This window comes from Bacillus rossius, chromosome 1, assembly GCF_032445375.1.
Source record: "Bacillus rossius redtenbacheri isolate Brsri chromosome 1, Brsri_v3, whole genome shotgun sequence".
Lineage (NCBI taxonomy): Eukaryota > Metazoa > Arthropoda > Insecta > Phasmatodea > Bacillidae > Bacillus > Bacillus rossius.
Window position 1 is genome coordinate 168,021,058 of NC_086330.1, and position 22,317 is coordinate 168,043,374.

The 22,317-nt window shown below is 37.4% G+C and overlaps 1 protein-coding gene across 1 annotated transcript in view; it reads right to left on the reverse strand.

Annotated features, from left to right (window-relative positions):
- Window positions 1-22,317, reverse strand: part of LOC134527100 (discoidin domain-containing receptor 2-like) — a 787,573-nt gene that overhangs the window by 622,651 nt on the left and 142,605 nt on the right. The window lies entirely within an intron of this gene.

A 22,317-nucleotide genomic window follows, 5' to 3' on the forward strand; every position in this document is an offset into this window, starting at 1 on the left:
AGCACGCTGCACATGCGGCCGCCATGCCGTGAGTTATGATTTGGGATTACTTTACTTTCCTCCGGAGATACTTACTTGCATTACTGACGATTACAGAAACCTGCAAGATTCGCGTTATATTCTACGTCATCCAGCACGAACTCCACACCTGCACACAAATAAACCGTCTATTGTCCATTGCCTGATTCCACATCTTCCATCGGGCCGAATTGCATGTAATTGGATTTTTTTAAAATTATTTTGTAATGTCTTTGTCCTTCGTGGCGTGTCAGAAATAGCATTGATTCAATGAGAACGCTATTCAAGTTTTAATTTATTTGTGCAGGTAGACACGAAACGAAATGCATGTAATTGTTAAAAAGTAACCTCCTATTATTCATTTTAATTGCTTTAACAGCATACTCGTATATCGTCGGCATACTGCCAAAAGTGACCAAGTCAAAAATGAGATGAAATGAGATAAATTGACCAACTTGCTGAAAAAGTTCATATATTCAACAGGAAAAAGTACCCAAGTCGAATAGGAACTGTTTGTAGCAACAATCCGTGTCACCAAACTGACGAACTTAAAAAAATTTGAGAAATGTGTACAGCAAAAAAAGGTTTAAGTCTACTTAGTTTTGTGTGTCATATGGTAAAGAATATAAAGAAAAGCAAAAATGACCAAGTTACTTGGTCAGTTTTTCTTGTAAAATATGCTGTTTTAAAGATTGGCCAGAGTGACTTGGTCATTGTTTCTGTATTATGGGGTTATGTTTTCACAGTTGGTACACTGATATTTATGTGGCATTTGTTGTCTTAAGCTGTGGCTTGAGTGGTCGTTACAAATCATGATACTTAAATTATAACACGTTGAATCATAATGAAAAGAGCATTTTTAATAGTACAACTAGCAAAAAAGAGAATGAAAGACGGCGAGTTATGTTCTCAAGAATGAGAAATGTCGTGTCTGCAAGGAGTCCTTTTTAAAACACTTTGCGTCAGCCATGCCCCACTTGAAACTGCATTATCAGGAGTAAGTGAAATTGGCGTGTTTAAGCGTGGCCGTCATGAACCACAAAATAAAACAAAACCAGAAGTAATGGAAACAGTAAAATGGCACATTGAAAGCTCCCCGAAAATGGAATAGCACTACTGTCGAAAGTCTACGAAATGGGAGTATCTTGATCCGCTACTTTACATAAGGAAAATGTACGAATTGTGTGTTGAACAGTGTAGACAAAAGGCAGAAGAAACTAAAATAGAAGAACCAGTTGTTTCTCATATAACATACAGACTTATATTTTGCGAAAACTACAATCTCTCATTCTTCAAGCCAAAGAAAGATCAGTGCATAATGTGCAACAATTCGTCAGACAAAATGAAAACAGAATTTGAAGCACACCTAAAGAGAAGAGATTAAGCAAACAGTGCTAAACAAGTGCATAAACAGAGTGCAAACAATGAAAAAACCTTTGTAAGTGTGACATTCGATCTGCAAAGTGTTTTGCAAATTCCTGCATCCAATAACTCAGTAATGTACTAAAGCAGGAAAATTTCTGTTTACAATCTTACAGTATACGAGGCAGCTGAGCCTCACAAGTCATACTGCTTTCATGGTGTGAGCTAAATGGTCAAAGGGGAAGTTGTGAAATTGGTACTGCACTACTTCAGTGGATAAAACAATTACCTGACAAAGTGACTGAAATGTTACTGTTCTCAGACATGTGTAGTGGCCAGAATAGGAACCAGTTCATTTCTTTGTTTTTCTGTATGTTGTACAAAATACTTACAGATAGTTGAGCACAATTTTATGGAGAAAGGACATTCCTACAAGGAGGCTGATTCCATGCATAGTGCAATAGAGAGAGCAAGGAAGAATGTAAAACAATGAATGACTTGCTAAATGTGTTTCGATTGGCTAGTACAACGAGGGGAAAAAATAAAACAAGTGGCAAGTACATTGTTACAGAATTATTGCATTCTGACATGATCAATTTGAGGGATGTTGCAGTAAATGTAATTAAAAACAGAACCATCGACAATGAAGAGAAAAGAGTGAATTAGCTGAAAATCTAGTTCTGCGCTACGAAAAAGACAAACGAGGGCTAATACTATTCTAATATAACTACAGTGATCCAAATCCATTCAAACTGCTGGACGTGGTCGACCTGTTCACATGCCAAAGGTACTTTCTTTTTGTACCCAACAAAACTATCGATTTCTGAGGCAAAGGAAAAATATCTCTTGAAGCTATGTGCTGCCAAGGCTATACCTCAGGAACTTCATGGGTAGTATGCATCATTGGAAGTTGACAAAAAGAAGAGAGACTGTGCTCCATAACCTGGGGGGAATGATTGCTGACCTACGAAGTGTCGGAGCTGTAGCCGGCTCTAGTATCTGAGTGATGCTCTCGCCAGGTTACCGAAACGGGCGTGCGATGCGAATACATAGCCTCTCCCGCTTACTGCAACCCATAGCCTTCTCGTGGCGCCAGTGTTGATATACAAATAGGGCTCTGCCGGGAGTGCCCACTCCTCTGACTTCCTCGGTGTGTCGAAACGGGAATTCTAGTAGATAAGTAGGCTGTGGAGGGGTGGCTGCGCCCTGACCTGCCGAAAATCTATCGGGGGGTTTGGACCCCCAAACCCTAGGTGGTGTCTCAAGACACCAGGTTCGCTGTGAAGAACCTAAGGTGTGCATGGAATAGCGAAGGGCCGCTGAGAGGCCTGAGGGTCGCCGTGGTCAGGCGCAACCCGGGCCTTACGAGGCTGTAACCCGGTGGCGGGGGAGAGTCTGAGGTGAGTAACCGAGGATATATATGCGGCTGAGGGCGGCGGTCGCTGGGACTGTAGGCGGTGCCGGGAACGCACTATACCTGAATGTGAAGGGTACCATGGGACTGATCCTTTGATGAGACAGATCCCCGCTGAGGTTTTCTTAAACGGCCCTGGATCAGATTATGGAGATGGACTCGTGGTGGCAGTGGTGCTCCTATCGCTTGGAGCACACTCAGAGGAGTCCCCGCTCTGATGACGAGTGGCAGTCGTGAGCTACTTTAATGCTCGGGTAATAGCCTGCAAAGCTAGCAGAGGCGGGTAACCTCGGCTGGATCACGAGCATCTGGGTGACCGAGGGGTCCCAGTGATGTGAAAGGTATGGGCCGTGTCGGTATTTACCGGGCCCACAGTGGGGGGGCTTGCACTGGTGGTGTCCTGGGGTATTCGGTGGCTGGAGGTTCTCCGGTGGCGTAGCATGTTGGGATGGGTTCCTCAACCTCTGTGCGTAGCCGTTGGCCTTCAGAACTTGCTGCGTCTGAATAACGTAAATATTCCAGGTCCATTGGGGCCCATGGGAGCTTCACTACCATGTAAAAAAGATCCACCTCTGGTGTATTTCCAGATTCAGCCCTTAAGGAAGTAGGTACGGAACCACAGGTGCGCGCAGCTTATAGATCTTGTGATAAACTGTATAGGATAAATAATTAGTTAAATCCAAAGAAATTGTCACGCCGTATTTTTTGAAAGGTTTATCTTCTTTATTTGCCATTTCCTACAAACTAACATTTTTGACTTGGTCACTTTTGGCAGTATACCGACGATATGTTAATTTGTCACTTTACCTCAATGATTTTGTTGCTTCATTATATGTCAATTTTGATGGATCTTAAAAGTACTGTTTTTTTTTCCTTGTCAAAAGTGTATATAAACAACTCTATTTGGTTGTCAGTGTTCGTTCACAAACATCAGTGATGCTTTGCAAGTGACGGTTGGGAAATAAGCACAAGTTACATGAAACATACCATGTACCTTTTTGAAGCGCGAATCTGCCGATTGATGCATACGTGGAATGTTTGACTGTTTTTTGTATTGGGTGAAGGGGGGCGGGGCGAGGTGGAACAAAAAATAGTTCAGATTTTTTTAACTCGTTTATGAACTCGGAGTCCGGAATAATACTGTCGTCAATTTCACGTAGTGTTCAATATCTCTCTTGCACACTGCATCGAATTACTGTCCTGAAGTCAACCCCCTTCCCCGTTTTTCTCTTATTCGCAACCCGATTTACAGCGCTGTGTTACAGCGGTAACTCAATAGTCCCAAGTGGCGGGGAGAGTTTTTTTTATCGTTATTTTTCATTCGCGAACAGCGAAAGAAATTTCTCACTGTTTCCCCCAAGCAATAACATTGTTTTCGCAGTGAACATGAAGGCGTACACGGAGCTAAATTGGCGCACAATGTTTGTGATTTGTCGCTATTTTGCGAACACCAATTCACAACCAATCAAATTATCCCCCTACATTCTTTTTAAATAATCGGATACATGTAACTTTTGTCGATTTCATAACTTGTTTCAAACGTGTAATATTAATGATACAAAAGAAAGAACAAGTATCAAGTACTTTACGATTAGTAAATCCTATCAGACCCAGTTAATATGCAAATGGAAAAACTGTATCTTTGCCAGAAATTAAAAATTAAAATGGACGCATTATGTAACCAAATTATACGACTGGGAAAGTGGTGAAAATGTGTGGAAATGTGTGCACTGACACACATAATTACTAACATACAGGCAAAAAATACATTTCTTGTATGAGTAATATAATATGATAGGTAATTACTCTAATTTTAATAGGTCCAAATTTATAAACGAAATATAAGAGGGATTAGAGCTTACCATAAATTTTTGCACAAAATGTCACACAATGGGTCTTAAACACACACTCTATGGCAACAGCTCTTGAGATACGTTTGAAGATTGAGAAACAATAATTTGATAATAAATGCTAACATTACGTTTAGGAAGCAAATAGTCATGTCACAACAAATAAAAGTGTGTTAATTGATGTTATATTTATCTAACAACAAATATATTTTATTAGTGATATTATTACAAAATACTTCCTCAAAAACATTTCCCGTATAATATTCTATAGGTGACACATCAATTTATTTTTCATATGAACTACAAGGAAATATATCTACATACTAACCAATAAGCCCGCGTCTAATATTTTTTGACACATCTAAGCATACATTACGCTAAAAGAACAAATATTTCCATTATATGCGAGAATGAACTTCGAATTTTTCTGAGATACATTACAGAGTTCTTCGAGGATTCTGACATCAGACATTAAAAAAAGGTTTATTAGGATATCTAACGCAGTTATGTTATGTTCAGTAGTTACTTTTATTAAATTTTGATATTAAATTACTAAAACATTGCCTTGTTTATGTACTACATGCTATAGACACCACATATATATTTTTTGGCTATTAGGTAGATTACAAAGAAATCCCACCTAGTTTAGCCGTTACCATGGTGCGACTTTCGGTAAAAAGGTTAGGCCTATATAGTTTTTCATTTCAGGTCCATAGACCCCAAAACCATCAACTCAAATGTATGTATGTGTATATATATATATATATATATATATATATATATATATATATATATATATACATACATGGGCGTAGATCCCGGGGGGGCCAGGGGGGCCCGGGCCCCCCTGGAATTAATGGGCCCCTCCTTGGGGGGGCCCACTTCGTGATTTTAAAGTTAATGGTGTACACAACATATATATCAGATTATTATTTACAACGACGACAGACACTTTGACATGCTTTACATTCCTACCTTCGAGTTCCGTAGTTATTTTCCCCTACCCCTTCTGCGAAAGCCATGGTATGGAGTTTTCCAGTGAGAACTTTGAAACACTTAATTCCTAGAAACCGTTCATTCCAAAAGACGAAGCTAGGGTAGGGTTCCGTTAGCATTTCCTCCCCATTGTTATCCACACTCCTCTGAAACGACAGTATTATAGGTTTCAGGTAGTCTGTTTTTAAAGTGGTTTTGCTCTCGTGTGCGCCAGTCTTCTGCTTTCTTGGCAAACATCAACATGGATAATTTCGTGACGCGGAAGGAACGGAAAACAGAATCTGATTCTCACCTGGTAATCTTGATTGTTTTATAAGTAGTGACTATTATTTAGGTAATATATTTTATTTAAGTGATTATGTAACGTTATTTTTTCCAGTAAATAAACAATTTAATACTTTAACGGTAATTATAGCAGAATTTAGTTTATTTACGAACTGAAACTTATACACCATTTTCTGGAATTTTTTTAGCTCAACTCCATTCTGTAAGGCTAGCTGCTCTGTACGTTACGTGTGAATATACAGGGAATAATTTTTTTCCTCGTCAATATGGAATTTAAAATCACTCCCCTTTTATTATCAAACGATAATTTTCACAATTCATGGCTGATAATCACTTTATTACATTTTTTATTTGATAACTGCAACACTGCACGAGTAAACAGAAGTAAGATTGAGAAAGAAGTCTTTAAACGTTACACATCCGTATTTAAGTTAATAAGGAAGCAAACGCGTCTCTTTAATAACTAATCAAGCGGTATATTTTAACTAAATAATATTCACTGCCAAAATACTGATTATACTAAAAATAAGCCGAGAAATGTATGTGGTTCAATTAGCTGTAGGATAAATTTCATAGTTCTATCTCCGAGATTTTTCATTTGTGTCATTAAGTTTTTTTTTCTTTTTTACCTGGTTGATGCCTTTACTAAATAAAAAAGTCTTTAAGGGTTTTAATATGATTCGATCGTTCATTTGGTGTTGATCCGTTTATTAGCTTTGGAGATTTGGGTTTTTAGGGCGCATCAAAAACTGTGAACAAATAATTTCACGAACAGCATTTGAATCGCAGAAATTATGTGATGTGGCATAACAAACCCGACAAAGTGCGAGTCGAACTCGCGCACGAAGGGTTCCGTACCATTATCTATAAAAACGGCAAAAAGAAATCATGTCTGTTGTATGGGTTTGGGAGCCCCACTTAAATATTTATTTTATTCTGTTTTAGAATTTCTTGTTATAGCGGCAACAGAAATACATCATTTGTGAAATTTTATTCTGTTTTCACGTTTGTTGTATGGGAGCCCCCTTAAATATTTGTTTTATTTTAATTTAATCATTTATTTTAAAGTGAATATATAACTAAATATTCTGTGAATATTTCAAGCGTCTACCTGTTGCCGTTTTCAATATCGAGCAAAAACGAACAAATAAATCACGTTGGTTGCATGGGAGCCTCCTTAATTATTTATTTTACTATGTTTTTAGTATTTATAACTAACTATCACGGTTCATGAGATACAGCCTGGTGGCAGACGGACAGACAGACGGACGGACAGCGTTATATTCACGTATATTATTTTAATAGATTTTTTCATGGATATTTTATGTATTTAGGTTAACAAATTATTCAAACATGTTTGAGAGATCATTTCTTATAGTCATTAATTAATAATTACTAAAACATATGTTGCTTAGCTTTATTGTTAATATCACTTACGTAAAAATAAAGTTTATAACATACGAGCTTATCATCCAGAGAAGACTTGTTTCGGTTGACCTCTAGCGCAAAATTCTTAAACCACAGAATTCACGGGCCCCCCCTGGAAATCCTACAGATTTGCGCCCATGTATATATATATATATATATATATATATATATATATATATATCACAATTTTGTGGGCACGATAACTGTCGCAGTTTTTCTCAAATCACTTCCAAACTGATACACACTGGAAAAATCTCAGTCGATTTCTTAAATGGGCAATAGCTGACGAACGGGGGAAGAAATGGGGAAGGTTTTTGATAAAAACAGAAAAATTGCTATAACTCCCATATAGGGAAAATATCACATATGTTTGAACGTAATATAACTCGTATGAGTAATACCAAATCTTGTGTCTAGATAAGTTTTTGATACGACCAACCATAACTGAAAGGGGTTGGAAAAATAAGGGTTGAAGGACAAAAAAACTTCCTTCGTAGGCGCAACATTGAATTCGTAAAGATTAAGTAATAATCTTATAATCTTTTTATCTAAAACTTTTGTCTGAAATATTTTCTGACTAAAAGGACAATTTCTGTAAGGGGTTGAAAAAATAAGGTGTAGAATATAAGAAAAATTCATAACTCCCTTAGAAAGTACACTATTAAATCCGTTCGGAATGTACATTAAAATTTTTAATAACACTTTTGTCTGAAAAAAATCTTGATCAAACGTACCACAGTTACAAACAGTTAAAAATAAGGGGGATAATTAAAAATAATAATAATTTACGAACCATGTAAATTGTTGAATCCGCTCTGTTATATTGTGAAACCTTAAATTACTATCTACATTTTTCTTCTAGCAAGGAGTTGAAAAAACAGGGTTGGAAGACAAAAAAAATCACCCCTCCCTTTGTAGAAACATAATCTAATTCGTACAAATTATGTATTATTCTTATAATTTTTTCTAAAACTTTTCTCTTGAACAATTTTTAATAAGACGAAACATTGCTACAAGGGGTTGAAAAGGTAAGGGGTAAAGTTTAAAAAAATCATAACTCGCTTAGTAGGTACACTAACAAATCCGTTCAAATTGTTTTTAAATCTTATAATTTTTACCTAAAACTTATGTCTGAAATAATTTTTTTAAAATACAAACCATTACTACATGGGGTGGAAATATCAAAGGTAAAAATACCAAATGTCACAACTTTTTATATAAAATATATATTATCTAATCCATTATAATTTATTGTAAAATGCCTAAACTTTATCAAAAACCTTTGGCTGAAACATAATATTTGATTAAATTAACTATTACCTACTGTTAAAACAGTGTTTGAAATTTCAAAAAAAATAATACTTTGTTAGTATCAAATTCGTCGAAATTTATTAATAATATTCTTAATGTGACCTTAAACATTGGTCCAAAATAAATTAATACGACCACGTATTAATGCAAGGGATAAAAAAATAGTGTTTGAAGATTAAAAAATAATTGCACAATTACCGTAGTAGCCATGATATAAAATTCGAAATGACATTCAATGCTAGATGCATTAAGTTATAAACATTCAAAATATTTTTGTTGCATCGAATATGAGAAAATTTTAAGTAGCATCTTTGCCAACACGTGTTGTACCGTTTTTACACAATCAGAATTTCAAATTAAATTTACGTATAAAAGCACTTATTTGAAACATTTATCAGAAAAAAAATACTGGTACAGCTACTAAATTATTTAAGCTATGTATGCTATGTTCTCAGTTAAATTATGGAATTTTAATAGTCCCCCTCCCGCTAACACTATTAAAAAATCGTTTTTATTTACACAATATTTGAAAGGAAACACCTAAAATGTAAAAAAAAAAATTAAGTAAGCAGTTTTAACGTACTATCATTGGGATAATAGCACACTATTTATGCTTGAACCGATAAGGGTTGCTTATCACACACACTCACAGATATAGACACATATACTGCCAGCCACGAAGGTATTTTTTAAGTCCCAGATGCTTTAAAAAATTCCTTTTCGCAAATGTGGGAAAAAATAAACTTGTTTTTTAAAACTCATTTTTGCCTAGGTTCCCTCTGCCGTGTGTATTCCTTCAATATTCATATCCGGCGGGGAGAGAGAGAAAGAAATAAAGTTTTTTCTTACTCTCTTTTTTTATCTGTCTCCATTCCCCTGCCTAAGCTATTCATGTAATCAGGAAGCGGATATTCGGGCGCATAGCCTCAGAACGCAAAAGGAGGAAATCTAATCTCCCGCGCGCCGTCTCCGTCTAGCGCGGGGCGAAGGGCGCCGCAGGGCTGCCACACTTTAGCAAGCCAGTCTCCTCCGGTGGGGAACTCCCGCCGCGCTAATGTCGCCAGCACGTTGCCGCCCTGTCTCGACGCTGCCCTTCCCCGCCCGTGGCTGCGCGGGCGACTTCAATCCTACAAGCCCAGCTCCTGGAATCAAAACAGGAGTTTAATTACCGCCGGGCCGCACGAGGGGTGAGGGAGCTGAGCGAGTCCGTCGCGGCGACAAGTCTGCCAACCCCGCCAAACCAAAGGAATAATCCCGGAGCCAAGCTGCGCTGGGAATTAAACCGCGGGAAGAATACAAATGGTTGGAACTGAGTTAAAAATCACAGAAGGCGTACACAATCTTCCGCACGGCATTTTAGGTTTGGATTCAGAAGACGGCGCTCCAAAAAATAGCTAACTCTGAAATTATTTTTCTTTGCGATAAAATTCTCCTTTTTTAAAATGATTTTTTTGTTAAACTTTTATAAAAGCTAAAATTAAAATACTTTTCTAATTTTAATTTCTTTGAGTGAAAGAAAACTTATAACCGTGAAAAAAAATATATATATATATATATTAAGTAAGTGGCAAGATATTTAATGATTTATTTAATATATACGTAAATTGAAAAATTACACTGTTTTATAAACAAATATTTGATGATATTTTAAAAAAAAATTATATGCTCCTTTAGTTTGATAGCTGCTTGTAATAACACTGGTAATTTCGTCAAACGTTATATTGTCCAAACAAGTTACAAACCAATTGATTTTATAAATATTTGACGTTTACAACTACAAAATGTGAAGTTTAATTTTTTTTTTCAAAACTAACATATTGTTTTATAACGAAGAATTGTAGCATTGGCTTCAGTTATGATTTAAGTTTAAAGGAAGGACAAGTTGATGACTAACTACTTAAATAATTAACATAATGGTTTTTACCAAAAAAAAGCTTAGAGGAACCTCTGTCACGATTTTTGCTGAGCCGTTTTAATTTTTAAAACCAAAAACCACTCCCACCCCATTCTTATTTCGATGAGACTACTTAATTCAACCTTTCATATACTCAAATGATCTACAATAATTGTAAATTATTTATAAACACAGCTTTCGCCTGTAGCTACTAAACTACTTACTATTAAAAAAATGTAAAAAATATATATATAATCATATTCGATTAAGTTAGTTAGAATGGCGGGATACTGATCAATCATAAGTGGTTGGCAGTGGATTTACGACCTTGTGCGCACACATCGGTACAATCTGTTTCCATTAGGTACCCCAACTGTCGCTTGCAAAGATGGTTCTATCCATAGCGAACAGTTTGAAACCTGTAAGAAAATTATAAGTACTACGTGCTGATCTTTGAAGTGAATGGATCCCCGCCTAGATTTTCTCTGTCGGTCTATTGACCTTGACATACTTCCACGGTCAAGCTGACAAAAATTCTCCACACGCACGCTACCAAAAGGGTCAATCACACAGATGTCCGAAACAAGCTGTCTACACTCGCTTCCCCGAAGCCTGAGTCCCCACCCTCTTGAGCATGCAATGTGAGTTTACAGACATTTATCCAACACGTTATCATCATCAAAATCTTATAGAAAAGCATCTAATGGGTAGTGATAGTTAAACAACATTTAGTCTAAACTGTAAGCTAACTTTCTGCAGTTTATTTAATTCAATTACAATCGTGAAACCGACCATGGCTGTTGCTTGATACTTTACAATGCCACTTTATACAGATGCTAAACCTTTTCTCAAGTCCGTATGCTTCATAACCACCATTTACTTATATAACATTCAAATAATAATAAAAATATTGTAAATACATTACATGCCTTAAAATCACACAATAAAGTTAAGAAAATCACAAGTTAATACCAATACGATACGTAAAAATAAAACTTCTTACTTCATCAGCAGGTGAATAAAAAATGGTAATCTAACACATTATCTAAAATATTACAATTTTAATGGTGCGCTCCTACATAAAAGTTCATATGGCCTTTTCTGTTCATCATGAAAGTTCAACTCAATAATTATTAGCACGCTTGGGCAACTATGGTTTAACGTAAAATTAGTATTTAATAGTTAATTTAATTCGTAGACTTTAAATTTGCCGTTTGTGCACACAATATTTTCATAAGCACGGAATTACACTGCCTGCACATTTAACTGTTTCCACTTTGTATCAGATTGTAAAGGCGGAAAACATAATTTAGTATAATCGCTCAAACCTTTCTCCATTTGCAAGACAACCTATTTATAAATGTTCGCTATCAATATATAGATCTGTAGCAAAATTCGGGAACTAATCTACACTTGTAAAATCTTGTAACTGACCCATTCGAAGCAACAGCATACTTCATCAAACTTAAACCCGCCCTTCCGAATTTGCTTATTTTCCGTGTCCAACGACTTTAATCTATGTACGCGTCTTGAACCTTGCTTCACTCCACGACGCAAGCGTCCAGAGGCGTCCCTCGTAACTCGTGGTGTGAGTTCCTCGCCGTCGTCGACCGCCGCAGACTGCTGGACCTCCGCCCTCGTAGCCGGCACAATACAAGTCCCCGGGCCGCCGATAGTTCGCACCGCAGCACACTCTGCCGCTGCTCGTCTGTTCTGGAATGTCTTCGGGGACACTCGGTTCGTTCCGAAAACAACCGAAGTGGAAATATTTAGCAAGTGTGCCTTGGGAAGCGCAAATTAAAAAAAGGAAAATAAAATTATTTTAAAAATTGCAAAAAAAAAAAAAACTTTAACTAGACTATAAATTTAACAGCTCTCACCAGTATCTTACCAGGTTTCACCAGCTCTCACCAACCAGCACCTCACCAGCTCTCACCAGCAACTCATCACAGTCCTGGGGAAAAGTACCGCGGGACGCGGTTGGCAAGAGGGGCGGGGGAGGGTGTTTGCGGGCGGTTTGTGATCTCTAGTGCGACGGCAGTCCGACGGGCCACGCCCCAGCGACTCAAATTAAGGGCCGCAGCCGCTTCGTTGCGGGGGATTTGCGATCCGCGCGCCGGAGAGAAAGCCAGGGCAGAAAGGGCGCGCATCACGCGCGCTTCCGCAGTAACGCCGGGTTTATAAACTACACTGTAAAATTTTTTGTAAATGGAACAAAAATATCCATGTAAAATTACGGATATTTGTACTTTTGTACATTTACATGAAAACAACAGTATCACTACAAAATAATGTTCGCTGTAATACTGGGTTTGGATCCTTACCTTTGTTTTGACCCAGTACCTCCAATAGTTAGTTACTTGCAAACCGTTCCCTGATTAGCTTTCCAGTATTAACTGCGCACATTATTTTACATTATACAAAAAAAATAATTTAATCCTTGAATATTCTATTATCTTTTCCGTGGTTTAAAAAACTTATGTTGGCATGAAACATTAATTAAAATATAAAATTATGCGCAAATTTGGTAAGAAATACTCAGTGTTTTCTCCAAATACGTATTTCATATATGCCCCAATAACCCTAGACAAGTGTTGTACAAATTTACAATATATTTCTTGTAGTTTAAGAAACTAGTTCTTGACAAATAATTTCCACAGGAATATTTTGTAAAAGTACAGAAAATACTTTTCTGCGTACGCAACGTCGCAACATTCGCAACAAGTAACCAATGCAAGAAAATCACAGTTGTATATAATGCACGCAAGGTGCAAGTGGTTAATAACCCTAACGTAAAATAACAAAACAGTAGAAAACAATTTCCGCCAATGGATTATCTTAATAATACATATATATATAATGAAATTGTCAATAATTAATTTTTAAATACTTTTTTTTTCACTGTGTGTAAGTTTAACAAGTGATAACGTTATCTATATATTGAACAAAATATCGTAGGCTTCTATGCTCAAAAGTCCGCGTTTTCTAAACACTTTTCTTCCAATATAGCCGTCGGATACGAAGAAAGTTGGAAGTGGATTTTTTTTTAGCGTTTCGTTATTGTGCCTTGCGTAGTTTATAAACTAGTACTCTGATGAAAAATATTAGCTGGACATTTTGCGTCTTGCAATTTTACGTTCTTGCGTAGTTTATACAATAGGTCAAAAGTCGCTTATTTGTGTATCAAATATTCGTTTAGGTGGGTGTGCCCAAGACAAGAAAGATAGTTAATATATAAATTTTTGATACACATAATCGAAGTGATGAAATTGTGAAAGAAAATATTTAAATTTCTAAAAATTCTTGCTAGGTTCTCGTTAGGAACAGTAATTTCTAAGGGGGGGGGGTCTTTCTAAATCACGACAAAACCCTACATATATATTTCCAAATAAAATTACTTTTTTTAACTTTACGTTATAAAGAATCACTTCAAAGTGTTATGTTTAAGAATTGGAAGTCTTTATCTATTGCTACGAAATCACCCTTCCTAGATACCTGCAACATCGTATGCCCGATTTGAATTCACTAACATGTTTTAATTTCCTTTACTGATTTACATGAATGACTGAGGGCGCGGCTACACGGAACGCCGAACTACTTTAGGTGAACAGGTTTATGCAAACATGTTTACAAACGCGAAAGTGTACGGTTTCACGGCAATTGGTATAAGGTGTTATCTACTTCAAAATCGAGCGTATACATACTGTCATCTAATGGATCTGTTGTAGATCCTATTTATTTGATAAATTGTACCTCTGTTGGAGAAATACCATCAGTATCAATTTTAAAACAACAAAATATTTAGCTGTTGATCTTCTTCGTTGTAGTCGGGAAAATATGTCACGAACGTGTGGCAGTAACATTCTGCATCTTGCGTTTTTCGCGAAGGATCGTTTACACATTCTTTCAACAGCTAGTCAGCGGCGCTTATGTAGAAGATATTTTTTTTCTAAACCACTTTGCTAACGTGTTTAGGTTGAACGAGAAATGGCCTCGAACTTTAAATGTACAGACTGTGTGTAACCGCAAGCAGAGTCCCGTGTAGCCGCACCCTAAGGTATATACATCGGGGCCATAAGAAACAGTAAATGGTTTTCATAAAATGGAGTCTGAGTTTGATAAAAGATTTTTCAGTATATATATTTTTAATACACACTCTTTCAACACAAAAATATAATATCATTAATCATTTTAATCCGATAAATATATTTACTGTTGTTGACTAAACGCTATTTTTAAAATAGTGTGCACATTTTCAGAGAAATGTTTTACTCTAACCTTTCTAACATATAATTTTATTATTATTTAATATGAAAATTTGGAAACCAAGGAATTACATATTAGGATGATGGGAAATGTCTCCAATCAATTTTAGACAATTTGTCATCAGCCTGATCATTGGCAGGTCACAGGTTCTACGTGAATTTCAATTTTTGTACCAGCAATAAAGACGATAAACAAACAAACAAACAAACAAACAAACAAACAATACTACATTTAACGTCAGTACTACCTCGCCGATTGTAGGAATTGTGATGTACTTGAGTGAACCCAGACCAAAACGCACAGCGTCTAATGTCGTCTGTGCTCACATTGCAATTACTTGCTATTATCATCCACGTAGTTTGCGACTATGCACCCTGGCTAAGTTGTAAGCCTGTGCGAGCCGCCTGAGGAAGGAATCACAACAGCACGACACACGCGATGCGAAGGACGCGATGAAAAGAAAAATAGTGCATTCCCGTGAACACGTGTGTTTACACGCGACACACATAGAAACAAACAACTTGATATAACATGTTCCTCGCCATCGCATTCGCCACTCATATACGAGAACCATCAATGTTTACAAGTTGGTTTTAATGGATCTGTTTGAGAAAAAAAAATGTTTACACAAATTTTAATATTTTTTTACGGAAACGCATTAAAAATATGTAGTTATCCAAAACCTTATAAAATTCAAGAATATTAACTGTATTACCACTGCACTCGTTGAACCAACATTCGAAAAAAAAATTCCTCCTGCTAGTTTCAGTAAGACTGCACCATCGACGCCACGGAAATACCAGAAATTCTACTCGGAAAGCATGTGGTGTGCCTAGAATTATGTCACGTTGACGTCCTAGCTGTGTTGAACTTGATTCATTAAAGGTTTATTCTTATTCGCGTCGCGCCCAGCGTGCTCGAGACTGATGGCCGCGGAAGCTGGTTTGGCGCGCGAGGCGCGAGCCCGCGCTTGATTGGCCAATTAACACGAAAACCGCCACTAGATTTATCGCCCTATCGGCACTTTTCACAGCGTTTATTTTTCAGAGCCACGGCTTCCCTTTATGGACCTCGAGATAGTACGCGCACGTACGAATAGTCTGTTCCAGACAAAATGAACATTTTGTAATCAACATTCCCTTCCACAACTACGCCAATTTAGTTTCAAAATACTCAACTTTGCACTGATCTCAACTGGAAAAGTATCAGGATAAGAAGATTATTATATTGTAACGCAATACACGACTGAAAAAAGGTGTTCGGTAAGTTAAAAATTCAGATTCATATCACTCTCACAAAAGAAGTTCAAATACAGACTCGTAAAGTTATGCCCTTCTTTGCAATCAATTACAATTAATTTATAACCCGCGCACGTTATCACGCAATATATGTATATATATATTTTTATTTTTTTAAATTAATTTACCATGTTTTAGTGTTTTTGGTATTGTATATCTTATCGGTAATCCATTTTTTAATTGCGTAACAAATGTAAATACATGATTGAAATATTTGTAAATAAACAGCAATATAAAAATTTAGTTATTTGGTAATGCTGAAATGCTTTCTGTTTCATTATCCACAGAACGAGAAATGTCCTGCAAATATTCATTCTGCCTGATCTGTTGGTAACAGCTTGCGAATGTTTGCTGATTTTTAGGGATATAAATTTTTTTTCACATATTACGAACACATCTCCTAGGAAGACATTAACAGTGTAAAATTTAATGGTACTAACTCGAAATATAAAATTCTGAAAACCAGCGCAAAACAGTGAAATTTGACATAATAACTTTTAAAAAATGCCTTATCGTGGATATTTTCGGAGTTTTTAAAAAAAAATAAGAATTTTCTGATAAATTCCGTTGACTTTCAGGGGTGTTAACCGTTTCACAACCAAAGTGAACCGGCACGTTCAGAAGCTAAGCGCGTGTCGCGTCGCCGAACAATGAACTCTCAGCAGCCCTGTGCGGCGCTGACAGCAAGTATCTCTCCCCTTCCTCTCCCCTTTACAGAACCATTCACCCAGTGTCGCCCCGCGACTACTGTCGTTCATCCACGACGCTAATTCCCTTCTCTTCGCGGGCGGCGAGACACTCATTGGCCGGCGATAGTGGCCGGTGTGAAAGAGACTTCCAAGGAACATTCCGTCGCTGAAACCGGAGGCAGATGTACAAATGTCTAAATGATAGGGGGGGGGGGGGGTGGAAGTCCCGTCAAACCTGAAAAGTCGAAGACCCTCCCATGTCCCTTGCTATTTTTATTTTTCACGTGACGAGAAATACGTCATTCGGGACAGGCAGGTTCTACAGTGGAGGTGTGGCGTTTCTTTCAATGGCGCATGACTAAAAGGAAGGGTCTCCTGACTGCGCGCTAGAATAGAAGAGGGCCCTTTGTGCCCCCCTCCCCCCGGGGGGTGGAAGCAGGGGGTAGTGACAATGGTGGAGGAAGAGGAGGGGCACCTCCACGTGGTCACCAGAAGGTTCGGCGTGACTCCGCGTGGAAGAGGAGGGTCGCTGTCACCCGACGCCCTCGGCTAACAAGCGACCGGCCGCGCATCTGCGAACAAAGTCTCCCCCTTGCTGGAAACACACGAACTATGCTCTGCTACCACTGCTCCCGGCAAGCTAGGTGACACCTTTTTTTAAAAAAAAAAAAAAAGAGGCCACCAACGGGGCCGAATTTCACGAGATCATTAGCGCTGTGTGATGGCAAAAGCAGACTCTTAGCAAATTGTTAAAGGTTCTTATTTTTTTTAATGGGAGATATGCTTAATATACAACCTACTTACAACACAAACATCGTGTGTTGTTTTCGTAAACTGACAGTGGCGTAGCTCTAAAACTTTTTTCTTCTTCGCGAAAGAAATTTTTGTTTTTAAACCCGTTAGCATTTCCCTAACCGACTTCCGTCAACATGAGTCTCTATCCACTCCTGAGTACTGGCCCAATGTGCTAGCTCGCGACAGTATATATTAAATTAATAAAGTTAAAGTTACCAATATAAACATATTTTAATGTTTATTTATATATTTACAGGCGTTCAATTAACTTATCCCTTTTAAATTTAGCATAGGGTGGCTGGCAGCCTGGCGGGAAACGACGAGTCCCCCCCTAAACAACCAGTGCCACCAAATGGAAATGCGGACAGCAATGTACAAGTGCCCCCCCCCCCCCCCACCCGCATGGTATACTCTTTTCTACTCTATCCATCTCTTTTTCCAAATCCATCTTTGAGTTTCCCGTGACCAACCTTCACGCATAATGCATAATTTTTGCACTCCGCATAAAAGAGCTCAGGGTTTTCCCTGTGTCTGCGCTATGATTTACCTGGGCCCAATTTATTCTAGTTATAGTCTAGTATAGTCAGGAAGGGGAGTTAGTCATGGCGTCAATTGCGGCCATGGCTGGTCAATCCCCCTCCTAACACCCCTCCTGCATGATTAGAGCGTATTGGATTCGGCCTGAGACGTTCTTAGAGTCTTCCCTACCCTGACTCCTCCCGCACACCCATAGCTTTATTTTAGTTTAGGAATAAAAACTTGACCCTTTCCGCACACACATAGATTAACTTAACCTAGGGATTAAAATCGTTTCACAACAATGTTTCACGAAAACGTTTCAATAAAACTCGGCCTTGAAATTTTACTCTCATCGCGCCAAAGAAGTTCCACCTCAAAAATTGAGTGAGTGTTTCAGTGCTCGCCAAAGATGCGTAACTTCTAACCTCGGCAACAAGCAAATTCATGTGTTCTCATGTTGAAAATACACTTATAATACCCATCTCGGATGCGAAATTTAACGTAGAATTCTTGGAAATAATTTTCGAACGTGATAAATATACGCCAACTGTATTTTCAAATACATTTCTGGACGCGAATCACGTGTAGTTTTAGCAATCGCCGCTGTAATTCGCTGCCGGAGAAGCTACGTAGAATATCGAATCATTTGATTAGAAGTCAGAAAATTTAAACTATATAATGAAATGGCTTGTATAAAAGCGAAAAAAACTTGAAAAATTTTTAAACCCCGTAATTGGACATGATTATCGAAAAGTAATTATATTAAAATACTGCCCACTTGTTAGAATTCATTATACCTATAGTTAATACTGTAATTTTTCCTTTGACTTAGTAAACTTTGGTTCGCGCCATCCACCACATGGCAGCACCTTGGTTACACATTTCCGTTACATGCGACTTCCGTTCCATTCACAATATAATTCCTACTAAATGCCTTAAACCGAGAGCTAAGCTGTTACACATAAAAAATTTCGATCTTTCATACAATTTACGATTTATGAGAATTTTAAATGTCACTGACCAAACCTAAGAAAATCTTCTTTCTCAGAAAAAAAACTTTATGAGAATATTTATACTTTAAAAACGATTTTACGAATTATCGATATAAATGATAGAATAGAACCAAACTTTCGTTTCAGTGAAGAGAATCTGGCACCACAAAAAAATACTAAAACAAATAATAAGCGAATATTTGTGATTTTTTATTTATGCAAAACACTTATACGACCCTACCTTTTTCTTTTACAACAGCAAAGCTGGGAATTATTCGTGCGGCTGAATCAGGTTCAGCGATTCTAGGGTTTCCTTCAACGTGCCCTTCGCCCGCCTACTATAGGCGCGAGAGGTTCTTGGATTGAATCTTGATACCGTGGGGTAGGCTATCGCTCTTGGAGACGGGACCGCTATCATTACACTAGGCTCGAAACAAATTTGAGTTCATAAATTAGTTTTTATGCAAAATAAATGTTCTAGCGTTGATTTGAGTTATTTAGTTATAACGTGGAGACCAGTGGCATACCTGGGGGCATATATCCCCCACACGAAATAATAAAATAACTATCATTCCTACGAAAAAAGAAAATAATTTCAAAGCAAACAGTGGGCACAGTGGTATTATTTTTCCCCCAACCCCCCTTGAAAATAAATTCAGCGTACGCTACTGATGGCGATTGTCTTATCTAATCACATACAACCAATTTTCTTTTGACTGTTAAATGTTCCATAGAAGCACATTGCCAGAATATGAAAACGAATTTCAGAGCCTTGGATTCTGAAATGCAATATGAACTGTACGTTAGGTGAGCGCGATCATCTCCTTAAGATCCTTGTCCCACGAACAACAAAAATATCGCAAACATTTTGCCGAATAAACTAGTTGTATATCATATAAGATAGATATCTATTAATATTACCTTATTTTTTACATAAATCACTCGGATTAATGTAAACAAGTCGAACATGTTGAACTATATGTCGTAGCTCTGGCGTTGATGGAAATCTCGGTTAACCAATGAGGCCGGCAACCGAACAAGCAGTAAGGTTGGATGATTACTAAATGAAATAGTTATCCGTGTTCAGATCTGGATCATCGTCTCAAAAGCGACGTGTCTCGACTGCAGCACTCAAAAGTTTCACTAACTTGTCAACTGATCAAAATATTATTTTAAATTTTAATTGAGCATGAATTTAAATAATGAACTAACACGCTGTTTAATAGCATGCTGAACAAACTTCCAGTCTTTTATTTGGTTTGCCGACCACTTACAGGATGCTAACGGCTCCGGGAAAAATGGCAAACTATAGGCCTATAGGCAGTAAGCAGATATTTGTGCTACGTCACGTAGTTCAGGAAAAAAAAGTAATTATACTGGACGCTTAATGTTAAATACACGTATCTTCTCATCTTAGGTGTTTTGCATAAATGAGATGATTTTTTTATGTTTAATTTTTTTAATCAACCGTGGCCAATATTTATGTACACTCCATTAGAGGGGCAGGGTTTCACTTCAACAACTTTTCGCAGAAACGAGCTCAACCCAACGACTATTAAGCACGACACTTTGAATGACTGTATTCCATGTTTTAACGCGGTGCAAATAACTATGTCGGGGCCCCTCCCTATTACTTAACATGCAACTCTTCAAAACCTTCGCTTTTTAAACGAAAAAAAATGAAACGATAGCAGACCGTTAAGAGATTATAATGCTATATAAATAGGATAATACTAAACAATTTTTAACAGCATTAAAATAAATTTTCAGATGTTTCTCTCAATAAAACATCCTTTGTATCCCTTTATACTTGTTCAATACCAAACAACTTAAAAATGAAAAATCATTGCAATAAATTTTCACGCTTAATATAAAAGAACATTAAAATAAGAAAATCAAAATTTCATGTTCGTACAATGTATTGATTCAGTGCATAATGCATTTGATGACCCATTGCCATTGTTCATCCCAGACAATTCTTTATTCAGCTGAGCACACTGGAAACTTATCTACTTACGCAGCAGAAATTGGAGTACGCCGAATATGCGCAGTGCAACGCACACTTTCGGAAATAAATTAGAAATCGTTTGCTGAACAATTTTAGATGTTGTAGAGTATATATAGAAATATTTGTCTTATGAATCACTTTAAGATACTTGACTCATTCTGTTAAGTCTGTGCATAAGTCTTTGTATGTTTAGCATGTCACATAATAAATATTTTTAAGCTATCCTATTTACTATCGGCATATTCAGCGAGCGATAAACATCACTGTTTCTTGCGTAATATTTGGATCTTCGTTTTAAAGGTTTTTCAATTAATATTCCCAGCAAAAAAGAGACAACTAGATTGAAACACACATATACATAAACATGATTATGCTTCGCCAACTGTAAGTGTGCGTTGTGCCCACTGCAATTCGCTAAAACTGAATGAACGCGGTAGACAAATAAAAGATCTTAAATAATCCTGAATTACTGGTTGCATCAGAAACTGTTCCGCTCAACTTGAAATAAAATCACCCTCACAAAACATCTACGTTTCGTGGCAGCAGATTGCCTTATAAGGGTTTTAACATTCTGCCGCCAAGCGATAACCAAGCATCCTTCTCATCGAAGATGATACAAAATTCTGATAGATAGGTACATTTTTTTGGTTGTTTCTTTTAGTCTGTTGTCATAACATTCTTCCAGGCAGTTTTGCGTAGACAAAGTTACCGTGGCTGCGACTGTAAATTTGATATGAGAATATCGCATAACTTAAAGTTTCGAGACTGATAATTTTCGTCTTGCTATCAGAGTAAATCCACGAATTAAAAAGTCTTGAAATGTAACCGGGCCCCTCAGTTGCCGCTCCTCCCCCCCCCCCCCCCCCCCCACCGAGGAAAGACCACAGAGATTACTCCCCCTGCTCCTACTCTCGACAGCCCCGGTTAGAGTCTGGCGCGGGCAGTAACGGCTAGAGGTGTAAAAGTAACGAAAAAAAGTGTACCCGTATGTATTCGTTACTATAACAATTAGTACTCGTTACTTTCGTATCGTTACTCGTTACTTCTGATACCGCATAACATGCTATGTTATGTAACAGCAACGAATCGAGTCGTATTTCGTACGCGTACAGTATGACGTTGCGTAAATAATAATAAATCGAATATAAACAATTAACAATATTTGATAATTAACAGCTTTTGTTAACAAAGA